This window comes from Cibotium barometz, chromosome 50 (genome assembly GCF_041138505.1).
Source record: "Cibotium barometz isolate CiBa-2024 chromosome 50, ASM4113850v1, whole genome shotgun sequence".
Lineage (NCBI taxonomy): Eukaryota > Viridiplantae > Streptophyta > Polypodiopsida > Cyatheales > Cibotiaceae > Cibotium > Cibotium barometz.
The window spans coordinates 31148097-31172928 of record NC_141095.1 but is presented as its reverse complement, the minus strand read 5'-3'; the positions used below and the strand labels follow the sequence as shown (position 1 = coordinate 31172928).

The following is a 24832-nucleotide window of genomic DNA, read 5'->3' as shown; positions in this document are numbered from 1 at the left end:
AGAGAAAATGTGTAGAGAGAGTCAATCCTAAATTGAGATATATTTGGATATAAAAATCCTCCTAATGTCTAAAGTGGATTCCCCTGAAACAGAAGTTCAAAATGAACTTTCCAATGTGCATTAGGAATTAATTGAAAATGTTATAAAGGACCTTAGCCTAAGGGTCTACATTTTCAAAAAAAATTAGATTATGGTCCAATTAAGGTTCCAATGGGCCAATCAGATTAATCTAAGTGTTGGGATGAGATGAATCCAAAAGAATTAAAAAAAATACCCAAAAATGAGTAAATTCTCACATAAGATGAAGAGTTGACTGAGTACAAGGTTTATTAGTTAAAAATTATGAGATATTACTAAAACAAATGAGATATTTTGTAATAATGATGCATTTAACACCTTGGTAAGGAAAGGGGAGGTCTTGAGGTAGGCACCTCTTTCACATGTGTGGAAGGGTTTTTAATTCAAAAACATTGTGATATTTTTATCTCTCCTCTCTCCTGGATCAAACCAAATAAAAAAGGGAGCCAAACTGGTCCAAATCTTGTCCAAATTGAGTCAAACTGAACCTGAAAAATTCTAGAACCCAGTTGGACTTGGTTAGTGGCCTCCCTCACTTATAAATAGACCCTTAGTAATTTGAAATGGAATATTGGAGCTATACTATGCCAGTATTATATTAAAATAATCATATTTTCTATTATCCTTTAAATTTTCCTCTCTTGGGAGCTTGGAGCTCTCTCTCTCTACAAAAACCCTTGGATTTGCTCTTCTCCTCTTGGTGGACCAATTGATTGGTCGAGGGCTTCACTGCAATTAGAGAATCAAGCCAAACTTGGAGGTAAAATCAAATTTTATGGTTTTTTTATTTTCTCAATAACTTTCTTATGCTCAACCCCTTTCAAGCTTGAGAAGCTTTCAAAATGATTGTTTTAATTCAAATCAAGCTTTCCCTAAGTTTCTTAATGTTTAATTAGCATTAAGTCAATCTTTATGCTTATTTATAATGCTTTCTTTAAGTAAATCTCTCTCTCTAAAAGAATGGCCATCTTTATGGCTAAATCCCTTGAAAAAGAATGCTTCTCAATGATAGTCTCTTAATTCAAAGCTAAACTATAGGCTTGATAAGCTAGAGATTAAGAAAATGGTATTTTTATGATTTTGTGTTAACATTCTTTTAGATTATTTATAAGTAGTTAAAAACTACTTTGATTGATTTTAAATGAGAAATAGATTATCCTATCAATTTGGGAAAAGAGAAATAATGGAATTAGCTTAATCTACTGGGGATAATCATAATTAAGTTTTTGATTATGGTTAAAATTATGATTTAAATTCATAGTTTGATTTTAAGCATAAAAGAGGAACTACTATCATATTTTGATTACAAGCTTTTATTCTTTAGAAAAAATTGAGAATTATGAGTAACAGTAGAGCAAAGCTATGGTAAAGTTTTTAAAAAATAATACATATCTCATTTTTATGCATAAAGCTAAAAGAAGACTTCTTACCATATTCTAGGATTGGACATCCTATGCAAAAAGAATGATTTTCATCATATTCATGAGAAATAATTTTTTTATAATTATGCATAATTAATTGATTATGAGAAAAGTATAAATTTTGGTAAATTTATTTTTATACAAAAAGAGAAATTTCCATGATATTTGAGATCCAAGTAATTAAATAGTAAAAGAGGAATTTTTGGCAAATTTATTTTTACGCAAAAAGAGTAATTCCCATGATACTTGAGATCCAAGTACTTAATGGTAAAAGAGGAATTTTTGGCATAATTCAAATTATGAGTATTTATCAAAAGTGTAATTTTGAGCATTATTAATTTTATTGGAAAATATGGGTAGAATTGATTTTTGTAAATCCCATGAATCTTTTACTCAAAAAGAATAATATTGAATATATGTCACTTGAGAAATTTGAGAAAGAATATGAAAATATCCATCGAGAAAAAGTACCTTTTACTAGGCCAAGCAATTGGCAAAAACTTAGAAAAGTCCCATCGGTATCGAAAGTAGAAAATGGTACTAAATATGAATGCGATGTGCTAATATATGAATGCGATGTGATAAGATGTGAGTGGATGTGATGAAATGTGGATGAGATGTGATGTGATGTAAATGGATGTGGATGTGGATGTGATGAGATGTGGATGGAATGTGATGTGATGTAAATGGATGTGAATGTGATGTGATAAGATGTGAATGAGATGTGAGTGGATGTGATGAGATGTGAGTGGATGTGATAAGATGTGGATGAGATGAGATGTGATGTAAATGGATGTGGATGTGAATGAATGGATGGATGTGGATAGATGTGAATGTGAATGAATGAATGGATGTGATGATATGTGAAAGGATGTGATGTGATGTAAATGGATGAGAATGAGATGTGATGTGATAGATGTGCATGTGAATGAATGAATGGATGTGGATAAATGTGATGAGCTGTGAATGGATGTGGTGTGATATGGATAGTTGTGGATGTGATGTAATGTGGATGGAATGAATGTGATGTGATGTGGATGGATGTGAACAAGATGTGATAAGACTAGGATGGATGTAACGAGATGTGAATGAATATGGGATGTGAATGGGTGTGATGGATGTGATGAGATGTGAGTGGATGTGGTGAGATGTGAATGTGATGTACTGAGATGTGAAGGGATGTGATGTGATGTGATGTGGATCTGGTTAGATATGAATGGATGAGATATGATGTGGATAGATGAGATGTGATGTGATGTGGACTTGGGTAGAGGTGAATGGATGAGATATGATGTGGATAGATGAGATGTGATGTGATGTGGACTCGGGTAGAGGTGAATGAATGTGAAGTGATGTAAATAGATGTGAACGTGATGTGATGATATATGGATGTGATGTGGATCTGAATGAATGTAAATGGATGTGATGTAATATGCATGGATGAGATGTTATGTGGATATGTTGTGGTGTGATGTGATGAGGATAGATGTGGATAGATGTGATGAGATGTAATATGATGTGATTGAATGAGAATGGATGAAGGACAATGGGAATACATATGACTGGATGTGGAATAAGTAATGTGAATTGATGTAGAAGAATGTGGAATAATGAGCAATGATGTGGAATAATGTGGAAAGATGAGAGTTCATTAGAATTGTATTTATGAAACCTGTTTTTAAATGACTATTTTATGTCAAGAATGCTGGGGAAGCATTTTGACCATCTTGTGAATGAGATCATGGGGAGACCTAAGTGATAAAGTTGCAACAGCTGACGGAGAGTCAATGGAGGATGTCTCAAGTAGCAAGGTCGGGCGAGGTCTTGACCAGACTCTGTTCGACTTAAATGTTGAGCTTCCGGTATGGTGGATGAGGGACCAAGGAAGCGGCCTATGAGTGAAGCGCTAGAGGTAACCTGCGAAGGAGCCTAGAGGGTGCTGACCATACGATGCCTGGACTCTGGGTCACCAAAGATACCCACGCGTGCATCGTGAAAGAAAATGGAACAAGGTGTTAGAGTTGTTTTCTGAACTTGGGCATGGATCTGGTTGATTGGCCTTGCTGGTCCTCAACGGATGAGTCCATGGCTCTTTTATATGGATCTGTTGGTTGATCTTGCTGATCTTCAACGAAGAGTCCATATAGATTTTCTTAAGTAAATATATTTTTGGGTACTATGAGCTAGGAACTATTGAAAAGGCCCCTGAGTAGACACGTGGTGAGTGTTCTGGTTACCAATGATGCCATAGGTACACCGATGAAGGAATGATTGAAAATTGGAACTCAATCTAGATATTTTGGAGGATTATGATCAGTGATACTATGGTTTCATTAAAAGATTATTTTAAAGACAGCTGAATATGTGAAATAGGCAATTTCATATTGGGTGTCTAAGTGGTGTGACTATCTTCACTACAGTGCTTGGGCGGTTGGCTAACCCATGGGATATGATGGGGTTAGGCTAGACTGATGGATCCCTAAAATGAGACTCAATTTTGTTATGTTACGATAGATGAAGTAAATCCCGAATAGTCAGATTCTGGTTGAAAGATGATGATTCCTGAATTCTTGAAAGGAGATAAGTTGAACAAAGCCACAATGAGGATGAATGGGACGAATCCCAGTGATGATGTTAGTAACTGGAAGGACGATTATGACTTTAGCAAATCACTATGAGATTAGTGGATTGTGCTGACAGATTGCTGCTATTTGACCTTTGACCCAATGGATCTAATTAAGGGATGACAAATTGAGAACCTGCATAAGTGAAATTCTCGTGGAGGAATGATCATCATATGAAATTTTCGGTCTGATGGACCATTATTATATTAAGAATATGAATGAATTATTCCATGGTAATGAATTATGTATGTTCTTCTTGTAGAAGGGATCTTTATCCTAGGATTCTGTGGGGGGCTGACCAATCTAAAGAACCCCATAATCAGTTGGATCTAAAGTCGGATTTCAGTTATAAATAAAGTGGTCTTTTCACCTGAGCGGCTTGGTTAATATGGAAAAGAAAAGGGACTCAATAAGAATTTTCGTATTGATAGGATCATGGATCGAGGTCATCGTGATGGGTAGGAATGTTAACCCCCAACTCAATGAGCAAGAGCTCGACCTGGATGTTTGTAAAACTCTTCATAGATCGCAACATGGACCTTTCAAGGGTGACGAGGAAAACTTGGGTGAGGCTCTGGAGAAGTGGATCGAAGAAATGGAAGAATATTTCGATGTCACCAGGTATAACGAGAAAAGTAAAATGGCTCTTGCAAGGCTGAAGATAGTAGAAACAGCGAGAGTGGCATGGAGAAACCACTGCGGGACAAACTGTTTGGATCGAAACACCCAGACATGGAATGATCTCAAGATTTACCTAAGGAAGAGATTTTGTTCTCCTGGCTTTTCGGAAACCAAGATGAATGAATTCTTAAAGTTAACCCAGGGGAGCAGAACTATTGAAGTGTATCACCAAGCGCTCGCTCTCCTCCTCAAGTACTTGCCACCGCTGGATGAAGAACAGGTGATGGCCAGGTTCATTTGGGGACTGAACAAACCTTTGAATATCCTAGTGAAGAATGCCAAGCCAGTTTCCATGGCCGAAGATGTGCGGACGGTGAAGGATTTTGCCAAGGCCTTTGATGTCAAGGTCCCGCCAAAGCCGATACCATCATCTTTCAAAAGATTTCTAGCTCCGGAAGGTGATTCCAACTTTCCACCGCCTAAGAGACAACAAGGTCAAACTCAGGATATGGGAAGTTCGAGAATGGAAGAAAGGTCCTTTTTCCAGAACGTAATCTCCTAGAATTCAACTTTAGAAGTTCCACCCTTAAACAAAGAAGTAAAATGCTATAACTGTCAAGGATTTGGACATCGTAGTATGGATTGCCCAACTCCTTTTGGATCAAGGTTTTCGGGGCAGGGAAGTCACGGACCAAGATTCCAGACTCCAACTCCTTCCTTCTGGAGTAATCAGGTTCCTTTTCGTCAAAATGAGGGAAATCCCAGAGGTAGACCCTCTAACCAACCCTGAGTTTCAATCCAAAGTAATGTAAGACCTCCACCTCAGAATCGGGGAAGTCAAAGAGAGATGTTCTCAAATCGGCCGTCCACTTCCAAGGCAGTAACGCTCGAAGTGATTGAAGAGGAAGAAGATGAAAGAGATTATATTCCACCTGGAGATGAGGACATCTCATGTTTTTAAAGTGGGGTAGGATGTAAGATTCCTCCCTCTAGCTTTTGAGGTGTAAAGGTGTAAGAACCTCCCCTTCTATTCTTGTAATTATTCCCCTCTCTAAAATAGAATAAAGATCTTGTTTTACCCTGGTTTGGCCTAGAGAGCGAAAATGTCTAGAGGGAGATAATCCTAAATTGAGATATCTTTGGATATAAAAATCGTCCTAGTGTCTAAAATGGATTCCCTTGAAACATAAGTTCAAAATGAACTTTCCAATGTGCATTAGGAATTAATTGAAAATGGTTAAAAAAAAGGACCTTAGCTAAGGGTCTACATTTTCCCAAAAAAAAAGATTATGGTCCAATTAATGTTCCAATGGGCCAATTGGATTAATCCAAGTGTTGGGATGTGAAATCCAAAATAATAAAAGAAAATACCCAAAAATGAGTAAATGCTCAGATAAGATGAAGAGTTGACTGAGTACAAGGTTTATTAGTATTTTGAGCATTCTCATTTCATAGAAAATGTGAGGAAGCTATGGCAAAAATTTTATCATTAGAAAATGAATTTAAATTTATGCATTAAAAAATTATGCTAAAAGTGGAGTTTTGAGCACTATTCATTTGCCAGAAAAATAAAGAAGGTTATGCACAAATTCTTCTAGATTCATTCAATTTATAGGAATTATGAAAAGATTCACATAAATTTTTCCTTTCACCAAAAGTGGACTTTTGAGTATATTATAGTTTAGAAATTACGAGAAGGTTATGTACAATTCTTAAAAGATCCCTGCCCCCTCCATGCAACGATTTTGGGGATGCTAGTAGCAAAAGTAGCACTTCTTGTGCAGGGGGCAGAGCCTCTCACTTGGGGCAGAGCCTCTCACTTGGGGCCTCACCCACGGATATCCGAAAAAGAGACTAATCCCTCGGTTCTTGCAAAACTGAATCCGGAAAAACTTCCCTCGCCCAGTAGACATAGGCGATTCCTCCAGGATATTTTATTCTAACGTAGTCAAGGTCTTAACAAACCAAACTGATCCGACTGAACCCGTAAGTCACATGGTCAGATCGAGGAAGAGACTTGCACTTGGATCATAGAGACCAACACTTTTTTCCTCGTCTCAAGAGGCATAGCTATTGATTATTTTCCATAGAACAAGGACTATTCAAGCATCTAATCCCATTGATTTCTCCTTGATTCACTCCACCTCTTTTGCTTGATTCTCTCCACCTCTCCCAGAATATCTCCACACCTCCCAGAATATCTCCACACTTCCTAAATCTTCTCATGCTACCCTTTATTCTCTCCCAGTAGATTCTTCTCTCACCTTTTCACAGGTTTACACATTCTCTTTTACAGCCTCTAACCAAGGGCTTGTTCCTGCACACACCCTATTCACTTGTATATTTCAACACCTCCCCTCAAGTGAATACTCCTAGCACACCTGGACTCTATACCAAGTTTCTCTCTTACTTGATAGTTTGCGCGACGACCAGTGTCTAGCACACCTCCCCTCAAGTTAACTTACCACACCTGGACCCTATACCAAGTTTCTCTCTTACTTGATAGCCTGCGACTAGTGCCTCAAGTCCCTAAACTCATAGTCCTTGACACACTCTCTCTCTATGTGTCCAAGGCTACTACAAGTGCCACGTGGCCTACATCATCGGTGGCTCAAAGGTGGTTTTACTTTGTTGGGGCAAGTTACATTGGGTTGTGGGGTCTCTCTCTCTCTCTCTCTCAAAGATTTTCACATGGCTCCTCACTCTTTGGAGCCTCACATCTTCTCTTGTCTTCAATCTTCTTGTCATGGCCACTTCTCTTCACACGTCCATGTCTTCCTCTTCTTTCAGTCTTCTTGGTAGCTTCTCTTCTCGTGTCCATGTCTTCCTTCAGCTTCTCTTCTTGATCTTCTTCTCGGTGTGGATCCTCTTCTTGGAAAGAGATGTTCTTCTTCTTTCATGGCTGGGGCCATGGCTGGGGCCATGAGCTTGTCCGTCAAGTCTTCTTGCTCCATGTGAGCAACATGTTTAAATGTTTTGCTAACAGTTCTTTTGGGGTTTTGATGTTTATCTTGTATCTTTATGCAATGCAAACCCAAATCTATGCGGGAGGTCTTACCTCTTGCCTTATTCTGGACAAGGGCAGTGTCTGATCCCATATTTACACTGATGTAATGTGCCCAATACATAATGCATATAGCATTCATTCTTATGCACATTCCCAAATGCAACTCTGGCTGTGAATAATCTTGAATTTGAGTGTGATTTGCAGGCATTAACCAAGGGTTAAATGCAAAATGATGATTACCACAAATTTATCAGCATAGTTTGACCAGAAATTACATTTAATCAAGAGTAACCAATTTGTAGGGAATGGTTGGAGTATCAAACCAACTCTGAATTGTAATATGAAGTTATAGGGATCTGTATTAGATACCTAATGGTTAATTTGAACCCTTAATTTCACCAAAATACAGTGATTAGTACTGATTAATCATTGATTAAAAAATTAATCCTCTATTTTGTGTACAAAAAATAGAGTATGCGAGGAGCCCAGATCTGAGTCCTTAGAGTTCAAATGAGCTCAAGGCCATCAATAGCAATTATTCTAGTAGAGGATTAAGCCAAGAAACACAAGATTTGACCAAACATTGAATGCTTAATATCTGTTTTACCAAAGTCACCTACAGATTTGATAAGAGCTTGGATCTCACTGTAGAGTTGATGAAATCAAAAACTGTCTTCACCATCTTATAGAGCACCCTTGAAAACCCCTAGGGCCAAGAGGAATTAGAGCCATTTCATCTGGTGCAGACAAGATCTCAAATCTCTTTAAGAAAAAAGGCACTGGAAAAAACGCAGAATTCTGCAGCATGCGCCGATCGGCGGTTTGCTGGTTTGTCTTGATGGGTTGAAGCTTGGGGCTTGTGGCTATGTGTGGCTAAGATCTTGGAGGCTATTGTTAAGCCTGGAGGGAGATCAAGCCCCTCCACTAGCTGGGGGTATAGAAGCTCTTTGAAAAAGAGGTAAAAAAGCTTAATTATCTACTAATCTTAATTAGCTAGATGATTAGCAAGATAATGGGCTCATAAATTTGATGGATTCTAGGCTAGGCTCTGATACCATGTTAAATTTGTAGCAATGTGATGAGCTATGGTAGATCAAATGCTAGAATCAACATCATTAAAAAAGAGATTAGATGATGAGATTTACTTCATCTATCGTAACATAACAGAATTGAGTCTCATTTTAGGGATCCATCATTCCAGCCTATCCCATCCAATCCCATGGGTTAGCCAACCTCCCAAGCAGTGTAGTGATAGGATCCATTTAGAAATTTGGTGATGTTTTGCCCCTGGTACCAGGGAAAAGAGTTCCCAGGCCCCGGTAGCTGGCGCTTAGAGCAAACTTCAAGATAGTCACACCACTTATACACCTAATATGAAATTGCCTATTTCACAGATTTCAGCTGTCTCTAAAACAATCTTTTAATGAAACCATGTATCACTGATCATAATCCTCCAAAGTATCTAGCTTGAGTTCCAATTTTCAATCATTCCTTCATTGTTGTACCTATGGCATCATTGGTAACCAGAACGCTCACCACCTGTCCACTCAGGGGCCTTTTCAATAGTTCCTAGCTCATAGTACCCGGAAATATATTAACTTAAGAAAATCCATATGGACTCTTCGTTGAAGATCAGCAAGCTCAACCAACAGATGCATATAAAAGAGCCATGGGCTCATCCATTGAGGACCAGCAAGGCCAATCAACCATATCCATGTCCAAGTTCAGAAAACAACTCTAACACCTTGTTCCATTTTCTTCCCCAATGCACGTGTGGGTATCTTCGGTGAGCACCGTATGGTCAGCACCCTCTAGGCTCCTTTGCAGGTTACCTAGCACTTCACTCATAGGCCGCTTCCTTGGTCCCTTATCCACCGTACCCGGAAGCTCACCATTTAAATCAAACTGAGGCTGGTCAAGACCAGGGCTGATCTTGCTACGTGAGACATCCTCCATTGACTCTCTGTCACAGCTGTTGCAACTTTATCACTTAGGTCTCTACGATCTCATTCAAAAAATGGTCAAAATGCTTTCCCAACATTCTTGACATAAAACTGTCATTTAAAAACAGGTTTCATAAATACAGTTTCTAACGAACTCTCATCTTTTCACATTGTTCCACATCATTTCTCGTTATTCCAAATTTTTCTTCCAAATTCTTCTACATCAATTCACATTGCTTATTCCACATCCAATCATATGTATTCCCATCGTTCTTTATCCATTCTCATCCAATCACATCATATTACATCTCATCACATCTATCCACATCTATCCTCATCACATCACATCACAACATATCCACATCACATCTCATCCATTCATATCACATCACATCCATTTACATTCATTTAGATCCACATCACATCCACATATCATCACATCACGTTCACATCTATTTACATCACACACATCCATCTACATTCATTCAGATTCACATCACATCCACATATCATCACATCACGTTTACATCTATTTACATCACTTCACATCCATTCACATCTACCCGAGTCCACATCACATCACATCTCATCTATCCACATCATATCTCATCCATTCATATCTAACTAGATCCACATCACATCACATCACATCACATCCATTCACATCTCACAGCACATTCACATGTCACCACATCCACTCACATCTCATCACATCCATTCACATCCATCACACCCATTCACATCCCACATTCATTCCCATCTCATCACATCCATCCTAGTCTTATCACATTTTGTTCACATCCATCCACATCTCATCACATTCATTCCATATTACATCACATCCACATCAATCCATATCACACCATATCCATTCACAGCTCATCACATTCATCCACATCCGTTACTACTAATGTTGTATAAAAGGAAGTTTTGCATCTGGCAACAAGAACTACCTAGAAAAAATTTGTTACCATTTACCATCAAGTTTTACTGGTGTGGGCTTGGAAAATATATCATATGCAATGGCAATCCAATCTGGCAAGAGGTTTTAGATGCTTTAGTTCTGTCGCGACAGTGTGCATGTGATCGACCTGATTTGAGTATTTTTACCAGAACCTTTCAATTATGGTCTCAATCTTGGGGGAGGATATCCACCTCATTTCTTGGCTTACAACAAGTAACATTGCTTATAAGAAGATCTTAGATGCTTCTAGGTAATAATTTCAGGTATCGTATTGAAGTTATGTGTTCTAATTTTAAATATGTGCCTTTTTGTGTGTGTCTTTTTGTATGTATGTGTATCTTTCCTATTAAGCATGTCCTTTCCCTTGCCATATGACAAGAGGAGGATGCATGTTAAAAGGATTTTACATGGCTCTTTGTTCTTTCTTTTATGTGTATATTATGAAAAGTTTTGTTTTGTTTTAGGGACAAGCATATACGACATCATATTCACTTTGGATATGTTGGAATCGAGGGTTGAAATTTAACAAATTATATCTAGTTTTTTGCTATTTATTCATATTTGTTCGTGCTTTTCTTAATGCATGACATTATATAACTTACTTTATTTACAGTGCCACCTCTTTGGTGTGCACCCCTTCCTTATCAACATGTTGCCAAGATATGCTAGATGGTCAGAAGGATGGGTGCATAAATTACAAGACTTGCATGTTTCTTTATATGACTTCTTAATCTTCTTTGTTTTAGGATTCTACCTGTGGTGTCATGGTCAGAGTTATGGAAGAGGGCCTTGAGAGATATGGAATTAGTATTCTCGATGAGGAGTTGGGAGTACACTTATTTACAAAAGAGTACGTTTGTGACATTAACTATGACATGGAGAGATGTGTTGCCTCTTTTGAGGGACCAAAGGCTTGGAGCTTATTCACTAAGTATAGGAGTTTCTCCCTTTGATATGAGTTTTTTGTGGCACCTGGCAAAGCCTTACTTTAGTCTTTGTTTGTGTCTGGTAAGATTAACTATAACTATAATAGATTTTTAGTAATTTCTTTAATTGATGTTTTACAACTATACCTAATAGATTTTTAGTAAATTTTAAATGATATTTTATCACTAATTCTCTCTTTTCTTTGTAAGACCACAAGCGAAGAAGACACTTGATGGTCAATGTAGTGGAGATGCGTCGATTTCATACCATATTGGGTGTCGACGTCATGCATTATATCTGTGGTGATTGATGGTTCTAGAAAGTGGAAGAGTATATCTACCGTATCACAAACTTGCACATTCTTGTCACTTTGCCATGTGAGAACAATTCAGAGGTTCAAGAAAAGGAGGAGGAGGTTTGAGGAGGAGTAGAATTTAAATTTGGAGGTTTGAGGAGACGTGCGAAGCACGAATCAGCCCACTAGTATGTGTTAAAGTTGGCATGCATGAGTATGAATATGAGGATATTCATTACATATTAACCATGGACAACCAAGGCACAAGGAGAGGAGAGAAAAAAGAAATCCTGAATTTCTAAAAAATCTAGGGAAAATATCCCTTCGATTGACCCTTTGTATTCTAGCTTCCATTCCTGAGTTTCACTTCTTAATGTCTTCTACATACCGTAGCAACGCACGGACTGAGTACTAGTAGTACTAAATGCATACACAAACTCATGAACTTCTCTCTCTCTATATATGTGTATCCTTACCTCGATTGTGATAACCGCTCTTGTAAGTTTGGACTATATCATCACTTCGAACTTGAGGTTGGGGGAGGGAGTGCGTGGAAGAGTTAATTTTCCCTTTCAAATGGGCGCAGCTTGAGGCCCCAAAAGGGCCACCCACATTTGCCGGCCAGAATGTGCGCACCTAGGTGACTTCACACAAACAACATATTTTGGTGTACAAGCACCGCTGTGGTCGGCAAAGAATGACTTTCATTGCAGTTTGGATAAGGGAAAGTCTTTTCCCGGATTTAAATGCTAAGAACTTACGAAGCATGCTCGCCCTCCCCTCCCCTCCCCTCTCCCTCTCTTTCCCCCCCCCCCCCCCAAGGCCAGCTATGAGACTCCTCTTAGCCTTGATCTTTTGTTATTCTTGTTGCTTTCATTTACTCTTCATGGTTAGATCTTCTGATTCTGGTGATGGCCAAAACCTGCGACCCTTCGCCCATGTCTTGCGCCAATCTTGCGAGCGTCTCTTTTCCTTTTGGGGTGTTTCCTCTTTGCGCTGCCTCCCCTAGCTTCCTCTTATGCAATTGCAGCATGACACAAGCGTATTGGGATACTTTCAAGGATGCCTGTCCCGATGGCTTTGTCACCCTCGGCCCTCCGGCTATGATGGACATCTACCATGGCAGACTTGCAAAGCAGCTTCGTAAACCTCACTTGACAGAAGGGCCCTAGTCCTCCTTAAAGCTCAAAGGTTTTGCAAGAAAGCTTCAATGGGAACCTTGAAAAAAGTGAGAGCTTTGCAAAACTGTAGAAAAGCATGCACTAAGAAAAAACTAAGCTCCAATAGAGACCTTAACCTGCTCTGATAACACAGTTGGGTTAAAGGGGGGGGGACCAAGCTCTCTCACACACACAACTTGAGACACAAGGAGGACACAAGAGATCAAGAAAGCTAGATTACTTCTGGAAAAGAGTTGTAAGAAGCACAATATGCTAAGGTACTCAATTACCACCACCTAAGGGGACAATCACACGAGGATAAAAAAATCTCTCCTAGCAAAAAAGTAAAAACTGCCCATGTGTAAGAGGCCGTTCACACTAGAACAACCACGAGGTATACACAACATATGTAACAAATTTATCTATGGAAGAGTATACACCAAGTCATACCATGAATGACCTTAACAAATAAAGCTCTTTCACACCACTAATAAAAAACTACTTGAATCTTGAGTTGATGGAAGCTACATACTAGTAAATCAAATACACATAGAATATACCCTAGAAGGAATCTCTTTGAGACATTATAGTTCTAGAGATTTTTTTGAAAAAAAAGTCTCTAAAAGCCACATTTTTTTTTGGCTTTTGTTTTATAAGATAAGTCAGTTCACTTAAGAGAAGATTCATGCCTTGTTTCTAATCACTCAGGTTGCCCACCATTGGGGCTTGTTTGTATCGTTTTCAACGAGATTGTGTGCACTTCAACTCCCATTTATGTCTGCATACACTACAAGAGAATCATTGTTTTTTGACGCATAGTTTCCACGCCTGGTCGCGTCATCGATATGTGCATCGAAATAGGTGTCGAAATATGCACGAAAAAAGACGTCGAAATAACAGTTGAAATATGCGTGGAAAAAGTTGTCGGAATAAGCGTCGAAATAATAGTCTAAATTTTTTTATTAAAAAAATTAAATTTATATATAATATTTGCTAGTTTCCATCTTGGGGTGTGTTTTAGCCTTCTCTTTCTACCTCTTTGCAAGCATATGTGTCTATGAGAGAGAGAGAGAGAGAGGGGGGGGGAGCCGAGAGAGAGAGGGGGGGAGCCGAGGGAGAGAGGAGGGTATAACTTCCATCACGCTCTTTGAAGGAAAAAAAATGCTAGCTCCTTCTCCTCATCACTAAGGTGCAATTAAGAAAGTGCTCTATTTTACAATGAAATTAAAGTTCATCATCAACTTGCTCGTCCTCATCAGCGAGATCCATGGCTCCAAATAAATCTATTTCTAGAAATACTCCATCATTGTTGTTAATTGGTGGAACCGGTTGTCTTGTAGTAGTAGAAGGTAATTCATCCATGCCGTCATCCTCTTCTAGCTCTAGCATGAGAGCTGTGGATGCATCATGATCATACTCATCTTGAATCTCTTCTTCTTCTGGATTATCTCTAGTGTCTGTTGTTGCTGGTTCAAGATGTATTTGCCTTCATCCGATCCTAGTCCCGCGTGAGCCTTACCTACTTCCTCAACTGGTATGTCTTCTTCTTGTTCTTCTTGTTGTTCAATAGGTGCCAGTGGTGTATGCTCAACCATCACATGATTTGGGGGGAGTTCCTCAGCATCTGGCAAACAATCAACTGCTATTTTCACTGCTTCAAATATTTGTTTTCCACTGGATTTATTTGAATCACAAACAACCATTTATGATCTGTCGAGTCTTGATTCACCATTGCGTTTAGCTTGTCGTATGGTTTGCTCGAGCCATTTATTAGAAGGAAAGTCTGAAAGAAGTACAAGTTCTATTGGGTATGGTAGCGTGCGAGTTGTTCGACTCCTTTTAAAACTCAAACGAGCTTGGTCCCTTTCAGCCTTCACCAAGTTATATCTCTTGATACATTTCTCCATAGCATGTGAGTTTAAGATGCTAAATTTATTGATCTTCTCACGCAATGCTACATCCATTGTTCTCACAAGGCCTTTTCCGTGTGGCTCTTCCCCAACTAGTCGATCATCTTCTTCTTGTGTCCATAATCTTGGCATATCGGGATTAGACATACTGAGAAATTCAGTTATATATACAAGTGATTCTTGAACAAGCCGTCCCGCTGCCATACTACCTTCAGGATGAGCTCTTTGATGAACAAATCCTTTAAGTGTCTTCATATATCTCTCCAAGAAAAACATCCATCGGCTATGGACAATCCCAGCCACAGCAACTTCATCAACCACATGAACTAGCAAGTGCAATTGAATGGTTAAAATACTTATTGGAAAGTATTTCTCAGCCATTGTAACAGCCTCGATGGAGTTTAATCGTGCTGCTTCCAATGTGTCTCTACTAATCTCTTTCCTTGATATCCAACGTACCATTGCACCAATTTTATAAATTGTTGCTCTAATGTCATCGTTGAGGCAATCCTTGATGGCTATAGGAAGCTCGAATTACAAGAAATTGTGCAAATCATGACTCTTCAAGCCACTACACTCATCATTCTTTGTAAATGCTTCCTTCAAGAAATGCATGCATCCTATAGGGGTACGAAACTCACTAATGCACTTCTTTACACGCCGTTGCTCATCCTTTGTGACCCAAGGTGCTTTTGGTAGCTTCACCTTTCCATTTGCTCTATTTTGGGCCCATAAGTGGTGCATGTGAGCGTTGAACCTCTTGTAAATCATCTCGTTGTGCCTTGCTCTCCTTTGCTCCTGTGATGGTTTTCCAAAGTACCTCGGCTATATTCTTGAAAATTTGCATTGGGTCAAGAAGATGGTTTACTAGAAGGTCATTCCAGTATGGAAGTTGATGGAAAATGGATAGACGCTTCATTCCTGGAGGTGTACAGGTTGGATCCAGCTCCCATAAGGTCCTCCAATCACTGCTCTTCCATATGTGAGGAGACCTCCCTAGAAATCCCTCACACAAAGGATGGTCCACTAGGAGATACTTCTTGTGGCCCTCGTATACTATCTTCTTCATAGACTTTGAGCATGGTGTGTGTTTTAGTCCATGCCGATCGAGTGCAACATTGCTTTTGCTCGACTACGGTCCAGTGGAATCTCTATATCTTCTGGTAATATTTGATGTTTCAATAAGCTGTTACACAAAATAGTCAGGTTAAGAAAATGCATATAAAGGTACATAACTCACTAATTGCATATGATATCATCACTTACGCAAAATCGATTGCAAGTTCAATACGGATAGGCAAGCACGTAAAACAGACACATGTTCTCCATGATAGTGGAAGACGAGCAGGCCTACGTTCTCTTCTTGGGAAACGTATTCCACATGTCGTGTGTTTTCTTCTAACCCTTCGTATTCCAAACCTCTCGATCTTTTGTTCCATCGTGTAAGGCATTAATCATGTCATCCATGTCATATTCTAGTATTTTCTTCGAACTGCCTTAAGTTCATCGGGTTCTTGGATCACCTTGTTTGTGGCTACTCTTGTTGGTCTCCATCGTTCAAGCCGGATATCCACTGGTTCGTCATTGTTGAAGCGTGCATTGCCACTAATTAGATGTTCCAATCGCTCCACCGAAACTTTTCTCCATTCTTTTGTATGATCATTGCAAATTCGTCGATGTCAAGCCACTTGGTATTTGCAGCGCGAGTACATGGGCAAAGTGTCTTCTCCTCTAAATCAACAAAATTTGAGGGTGTGGCGTCATCCATGGTTTCCATATTGATTTGCAAAATGGGAAACAAATGCTTATTTCTGGAGAGGAATCCTTCCTTAAGTATTTGTGGAGGGTGGTAGTCGGTGATAGGTAATTTGAAATGTCAGGGGCGCGCAAGATCTGGAAAGATGAACTTGAATGAAAAGTAGCTACCGTCAAAAAAAGCGTGGGAATTTTATTTTTTCGACTCTTATTTCCACGCTATTTTCCACGTATTTTTCGATGCTTTTTTTCACTCCGATTTCGACACTTTTTTCCACAGTTATTTCGACGCATATATCAACGGCACAGGTTTTTACAGTAAAATAGAACCTCTCTTTTTTCTATGTTTTCTGGAGTGTTTTGCAGGTTCTTTCTCTCTCCCAAGCTCTTCTCCACCTCCTTATTTGCCCTCCCCTCCCCTCCTCTCCCCTCCCCTCTCCTCTCCTCTAGTTGTTAAATTTGTGTGTGTGTGTTGAAGGATAAACCTCCTTGTGTATCCATGCTATTCACACTTTTAGGGTTTTGTATTACTAATTCTTTTCTCAACTTTTTTGTTTTGTTTTGTAGGTCTTCTAACCCTCTCTTTCGACTTCACCAAAAAGAGGTAACTTCCTTTCTCTCTTTCCTCTCTTTTCGATTTTGTATGTATGCATTAGGTTCTTAGGGCTTTTGTATGTATACCTTTTGTTGGTTTTGTAGGTCTTCTAATCTTCTCTTTCAACATCACCAAAAAGAGGTAAGTGCTTTCCTCTCTTTCCTATCTTTTTATCCTCTCTTTCCTCTATTTTTATCTATCAAAAAGAGGGGTTTTGTTTTGTAGGTCCTCTATGCATAGAGCTTAATGCACATGCATAGAGCTCTAATTATAGAGCTTAATCTATGCATTAAGCTCTATTCGTATAGCTTAATGCATAGATTAAGCTCTATGCATGCATTCATAATGCATAGATTAAGCTCTATACATCCATAATGCATAGAGATATATACATAGATTAAGCTCTATGCATAGAGCGCTTAATACATGCATAGAGCTCTATGCATGCATGCTTAAATAGTGCTGGGATACGGTTTAGTTTAGGATAGCGTGGCTTACCTAGTGCTTTATGCAAAAGCCTCATGCATAATGCATTATGCATAAGCTTTATGTATAATGCCTCAGGCATAGCTTTATGCTTAAAGATTTATGCATAATGCCTCATGCATGCTTTATGCATAAGCTTTAGCATAGCTTGCATAAGCTTTAGCATAGCTTGCATAAGCTTTTGTATGTATGTATTACTAATGCTTTCCTCACCCTTTTGTTAGTTGTGTAGGTCCTCTAATCCTTTCTTTCAACATTACGAAAAAGAGTTAAGTGCTTTTCTATCTTTCCTCTCTTTCTTCTATTATTATTGCACCCTTGGGTGCTGGGGATTTGTTTTGTAGATTTGTGCATAAGCATTATGCATAATGCTTTATGCATAATTCCCATTCATGCTTTATGCATAAGTCTCATGCATAGCTTTATGCATAAGGCCTCATGCATAGTTTTATGCGCATACGGCCTCATGCTTAAGGCCTTATGCATAGTGCTTTATGCATGCATAAGCCTCATGCATAGCTTTATGCATAAGGCCTCATGCATAGCTTTATGTATAAGGCCTCATGCATAAGGCCTCATGCTTAAGGCCTCATGCATAGCTTTATGCATAAGACCTCATGCATAAGGCCTTATGTATAAGGCCTCATGCATAGATTTATGCAAAGGCCTCATGCATAGCTTTATGCATAAGGCCTCATGCTTAAGGCCTTATGCATAGTGCTTTATGCATAAGCCTCATGCATAGCTTTATGTATAAGGCCTCATGCATAAGGCCTCATGTATAAGGCCTAAGGCCTCATGTATAAGGCCTCATGCATAAGGCCTTATGTATAAGGCCTCATGCATAGATTTATGCATAAGGCCTCATGTATAGCTTTATGCATAAGGCCTCATGCATAAATGAATGAATGTTGAGGGATAATTCATGTGTATGCTCTTATTAAAGTGTCCATGTGGGCTTTGTTATGTGTGTGTAGAAACATGTCTTGCACTCCAGATGAGACACCGGCTTACTCTCCATCCTTCTCTCCATATGCTATGTCACCTGACCAGTTTATGGGTTTTTTAGCACAAGCCACGCCCAAGCAAAGAGCGATGGCACAACAATATTTTAGGAGAGAGGCGGGCACTTCGGCCGCACCATCAGACACCACCACCGCTAACTCTAGTTCACCTATAGAAACCCCACAAAGACCTGCTCCCTCAGGTCGCTCGTCCACTCACAGAGGACAACGCTCGAGTAGTGGAGGTGGAGGCACTTGTTGTCTAAGTGGGGGCACGGATGGGTCTACGTCCCCACATGAGCATTCTTCCCCACATGAGCGTCCTTCCCCATCTAGCGCTAGAAGCACTCCACGCTCACGATTATCACGACGTTTTGACACACAGCCGACACCTGGCCTCGATGGAGAAAAATTTTACACAATTATCAATGGCAATGTGGTTTTGGATAATGTCGAGCAAGAGATGAAGAACCGCATCCTGCGAGCTTTGCCACATTGTCTTTGCAAATGACTTTATGACTTTATGGCCAGAGTTGAATAAAGACAAGAAAGATATAGTCATAAATCAAATCAAGGATGAGTACAAGCCGGCCGGCGGTAGTGATATCATCCCCATAATGTGGATAAAGGAGCACATGGTGGACGTCATGAAACATTGGCGGGGAGATGTGACTAAGAGAGTGAAGGCAGGGGGTGAGAAGCCTTGGTACATGAGCACCGATGATCGGAATAAGGAGAAGCAAAAGCATGCTCGAAATCCCCAACGCTACAAGCAACAAGAGGATGCGACCAAACCGAATGGAGAACGTAGGAAGCTCTCACCTTGGAAGCGACGGTTGGGACGCATTCCATGTCTACTTTGTAAGTATCAACATTTATCTTGTATGTTTCATTTGATGTTATGTGTAATTTGTAAGTATCAATCCTTATCTTGTTGTTTTGGTACTTTTAGAATCAAGTGGTTGGTCGGCCGGCAACGGGAGAAGAGGAGGACATTGCTCGCCGCTGCCATAACACATACTTTCTTTTGGAGAAGCTTGAGCGAGAAGGCGCCAACCTCAATTGGGGGCGCATTGTAGATATAGTAAGTGCGGCAAGCCTTAACCTTATGATTTGTATACTTGCTTTGCCTTGTAATATTAGATCATTGTTTTGGTATGCCAAAAAAAGCATCTTATATGGTTTTTGTAGGGACCAATGTCTAATCCTGAGTGAGGGCTCCGCATAGAGTGCCCTTGCCCATGTCTTTCCCCTTGTACATACACATTTTGGTCAGCTCACATCTTTGTTTGAGCTTGTATAGATTGTATGCAAATTTTGGCTTATCTCGTCAGAGCTTGATATGTAAATTTCTATCTCGTCAGAGCTTGAAATGCAGATTTCACATCTTGCAATATAATTTGGCCATTGTTTGCACTTGTGTGAATTGTGTACCTACTTTGTAATGTCGAAAACGTTATGGCACTCTCTCTAACTTTTTCAATAAATTCGCTTCGTTCTTCACATTAGAGTACAGTTGCCTTTGGTACTCCATAAATTTGGCATAATGGTGAATCCACCTTACAAGGTTGCAGCTGGATGTACCATTATGCCAAAAAAAATTAGTACCTGCACGCGTCGAAAGTTTCCTGCATCCGTCGAAAATAGGATCGAAAGTTTCCTGCATTCGTCGAAAATAGCGTCTAAATGATAGTCGAAATAAGTGTCGAAATGCCAGTCGAAATAACCGTCGAAATAATCATCGAAAAGAGCGTCGAAAAATGCGTGGTAAAATTCTTTTTTCGGCTCTTGTTTTGATGCTTATTTCGACGTTTCTATTTCGACGTTTTTTTTCGATGGGTATTTCGACGTTTAGGAAATTTTAAGCTTAGTTCTAAAGCGTTGTTCGAAAAAAGCATGGATAATGACCCCGCCTCTTGTAGTGATATAAGAACGGCCAAGAGTGCATATATCTAATAGTTTCCATACATGAGTGTGAATACGAGAGTATAGTACATGCATACACAAATTCATGCACTTTAACCCTGGTTCATGCCTCATATTTAGGCCCGCATATAAGAATGGCCAACAGTGCATATGTCTACTAAGAGTATGAATATGAGGGTATAACACTACATGCATACACAAACTCATGCATCTCTCTCTTTATATATATATATATGTTGCGTGTATCCTTGCCCAATCCTTGTAACCGCTTTTGTAAGTGTAGGTGCGCATGGAAGAGCTAATTTCCCCCGCCACCCACATTTGCCAAGTGGCGCACGGCCTCCAGGTGGCCAGAATGTGCGCACCTGCACACAAACAGCCTCTTGAGAATCCATTTTGGCGTACAAGCACCGCTGCGACTTTGACTGCAGTTGGTTAAGGTAGAGTCTTTTCCAGGATTTTGAGCCCTCTCTGTTGTTCTCTCCTCGCTTCCCCCACCCCCGCCCTTCCCTTAGGTGGGAGCTATGAGACTCCTCTTTGCCCTGATCTTTTGTTATTCTTGTTGCTTTCATTTTCTCTTCGTGGTCAGATCTTCCGATTCCGGTGATGGCCAACAAACCTGCGCCCCGGCTTCGCCCATGTCCTGCGCCAATCTTCAGAACGTCTCTTTTCCTTTCGGGGCGTTTACTCCTTGCGCCGCCTCCCCTAGCTTCCTCTTATCCAACTGCAGCACGTCGCAGGCTCAATGGGATACTTTCAACGAGGCCTGTCCCCAGGGCTTTGGCATCCTTGGCCCTCCGGCTGTGATGGGCATCTACTGCGGAGACTTCCAGAGCTTCTTCGTAAACCTCACTTGGCAGAAGCCTCAGAGTGCTAATCAGGATCTTTGCACCCCTCCTGTTGATTACGGCGATATATCTTCCTATCTCCCGTCTCAATCAATCACACGGCCTTTGCGAGCTCAACCTTCCAAATCTCCCAAAATAACATTTACCTGCTCTTTAATTGCAGCAGAGGTAACCTCACCTCCTTGCCCAGCTTCGATCCTCCTGTTGAAGAACATGCCGCAGTATGCAAATCTTATAAAGCGAAATGCAACCTCACGGATAATTGCTTCCAATTAAAACCAGACAAGGAGCTCATGCTACAGCAGGTGATGGAGAGGTTGGCCTGCACGCACGTTAAGTTCTTCGTTACCGCCGACCCTTCTCTCAACGATCCTAGCACAGTATGGAGCTCCAGCAATGGAATGGTTCAACTCAACTGGACCGAGACTAGCCACCTCCATTCTGAATGTGCGAATTGTGAAAAAACCAACGGAGCGTGCGGCTACGACATCGACAACTCCGACAATTTCAGGTGCTTCTGCCCAGACAATCAACATTCCAGCACGGACTGTAAACCAGCAGTAGATTCTGGTAATTAGCTAAACGTAGATTCTGGTAATTAGCTAAACCGCATGCGTTTATTCATACCTATCATCATCATCAAATGTTCATTATCTAAAATAAGGTTCTATCTCCTGCTCACAGCATGCAATGGTCGCCTCCTATGCAGCACCGCCTCCAAAACAGCCATAGGAGTTGCCGTGTCAGTCGTAGGTCTCGCAATTATAGTAGCCGTGCTGGTTCTGTGGCGTCTTCGTAGGAGGAGGAGGTTTTCCACCAGAAGCGTACTCCCCACTTCTTCCAGCAGCAGCAAGTTGTGGACACAAATAGCCCTTGGCTTGTCAGCCAAATTTGGCCCCGTTTCTACCAAGGACTTCTCTTATGAAGAACTCGTAAAAGCCACAGAGTCCTTTGCAGAAGAAAACATGATTGGAGATGGAGGGTTTGGTGCTGTCTATGTAGGGTTTCTCAGAGATGGCCGCAAAGTTGCCATCAAGAGGCTTTACCATGACAACTTTAGAAGGACGGAACAGTTCTACAATGAAATGAAGATCCTTTCAAGTCTTCAACACCCAAATTTGGTGAAACTGTATGGCTTTTGCTGCCAAGATGACAGGGATCTACTGTTGGTTTTCGAGTATGCCTCCAAAGGTACCGTGTCTGATCAGCTTCATGATGTTAATAAGCCAGCAATGCCATGGAAAATCCGGCTAAATATAGCCTGCGAAACAGCAGAAGCTCTATCCTACATTCACAACTCTGTGTCTCCCCCCATTTTTGACCGAGATGTGAAGACAACCAGCATCCTACTAGATGAGAAATTCCATGCTAAATTAGCTGATTTTGGGCTTTCAAGGCTGGTGCCCCCTGAGGTAAGTCACGTCTCTACAGCTCCTCAAGGCACTCCGGGGTATTTAGATCCGGATTATCACGAGTGTTATCAGCTAACTGACAAGAGCGATGTGTACAGCTTTGGGGTAGTGCTAATGGAGCTGGTCTCTGGTAAGTTAGCGGTGGATATGTCAAGGAATAGGAGGGAGATTTATCTCTCCAGTTTAACATTGACGAAGATAGCATGTGGGGTGTGGCAGGAGCTTGTGGATTCTCGTTTGGAGATGGATAAGAATCCGGATGTGGAGAGGATGGTGAAAGGGGTGGTGGAACTGGCTTTCCAATGTCTGCAGGCAGAGAAGGATGACAGACCCAGCATGAGCCTTGTTGCAGAAACCCTTGCTAATCTACGCAGGGAATCTGGATATGTCGAATATGCAGAGGTTATCAATGCACAGGACTCTAAGGTGGGCCCATCACCAGCAGATGAGACCAGCCAGCTGATCAAGCCCGAATGCGCATTCAACTCTGCATATTCTCCCAATTCTGTGCATTCATTCGTGTGGAGTTATGCAAGCTCCAACACATCGTCTGGAGTCTGATGTGAGCAATATTTGGGACCATTGGATTGATTGCATATGTTATTAGTCTAATGTCTACATCCACAAAAAAGAAAAAAAAAACATGCATCCTCCACAATAATCTACTTCCTTTGTACGAATAGTAGATACAGAATTATTATTATTTTTGGCTATTCTATAATTTACTACCCTATTGTTTTTAATAAGCAGTGTTCCGATTACAGTTGAGTTGACGGCTCAATTTGAATCCGCGCAGACGCGCACTCGCTTTGTGAGTTGGGTGGCGTTTTGAGTACACTACCTTCGGGTTTTCTTTTCTGCTCTCTGCAAAAGTAGCCATCAACATTTTTTTCAATCGACCTTTACTTGACTATTCCAAATTTCGTCCAATTTTTGATGGGCACCCTTGCCCTTCCAAATTGATGGGTTAAGTGAAATATAGCAAGTTTTTTTTTTAGTGTAATTTTTTATAGGTATTTTAAAATTTTGTAAGTATATTACTGTCAAAATGCTAAAAAGCGGTCAAAAAGCAACTATGATTCCAATTACACTCGCTCCACTATGATTCCAATTACACTCGCTCCAGTCGATGATCAGAATACTACTATGCAAATTTTGTAAGTATTATAATACTGTCAAAATGCTAAAAAGCGGTCGAAAAGCAACTATGATTCCAATTACACTCGCTCCAATCGATGATCAGCATACTACTATGCAAATTGTTGTCGTTTATTGCCCGCATATGTTCTTAATTTCAAAGTTTCATAGTCAGGTGAAACCTTCAAAATGAGAATTAAGAAAAAGCTAGATTACGAAGCTTGTCATTATAAGTAATGATGAAAAACTTGTAAGTCGCATCCCTTTCTCCTTACAAGGGTGCCTTGAGTGAAACCTTAAGAACTTAGTAATCGTTGTTTCCTCTCTCTCTCTCTCCTCTTTTTTATTCTTTCCATTTAAAACAAAATAAAAAATATTTTTTTAAACTCTTTCTACCGTCTCTTTTTCTCTCTCTTCATTCTCCTCTTTTCCCCTCCTTAAGGAAAGGCTCATTTTTTTTTCCATTTAAAACAAAACAAAATACCTTTTAAAATCTCTCCCTCTCCCTCTCTCTCTCTCTCTAACTTTCTATCCCTCTCTCTCTATCTAAATCTCTCTAACTCTCTTTCCATGTAACTTCTCCTCAAGGTGTACACTATTAAGAAATCTTATGTAACATGTGTATTCAAGAAGTATTTAAAAAACCCCTTACACTTACATACTTTTGTGAATAAAATGATCCCTTTTTTTCATGAACTTACGGTTTTTTTTCAAAATTG

At 40.0% G+C, this 24832-nt stretch overlaps 1 pseudogene across 1 annotated transcript; it reads left to right on the top strand.

The window, feature by feature from the left end:
- Nucleotides 1-21250: 21250 nt before the first annotated feature.
- Nucleotides 21251-23725, top strand: LOC147610023 (LEAF RUST 10 DISEASE-RESISTANCE LOCUS RECEPTOR-LIKE PROTEIN KINASE-like 1.2; annotated as a pseudogene). The gene is made up of 2 exons (XR_015264153.1): nucleotides 21251-22134; nucleotides 22249-23725. The product of XR_015264153.1 is annotated as an LEAF RUST 10 DISEASE-RESISTANCE LOCUS RECEPTOR-LIKE PROTEIN KINASE-like 1.2 (transcript).
- The last annotated feature ends 1107 nt before the right edge of the window (nucleotides 23726-24832 follow it).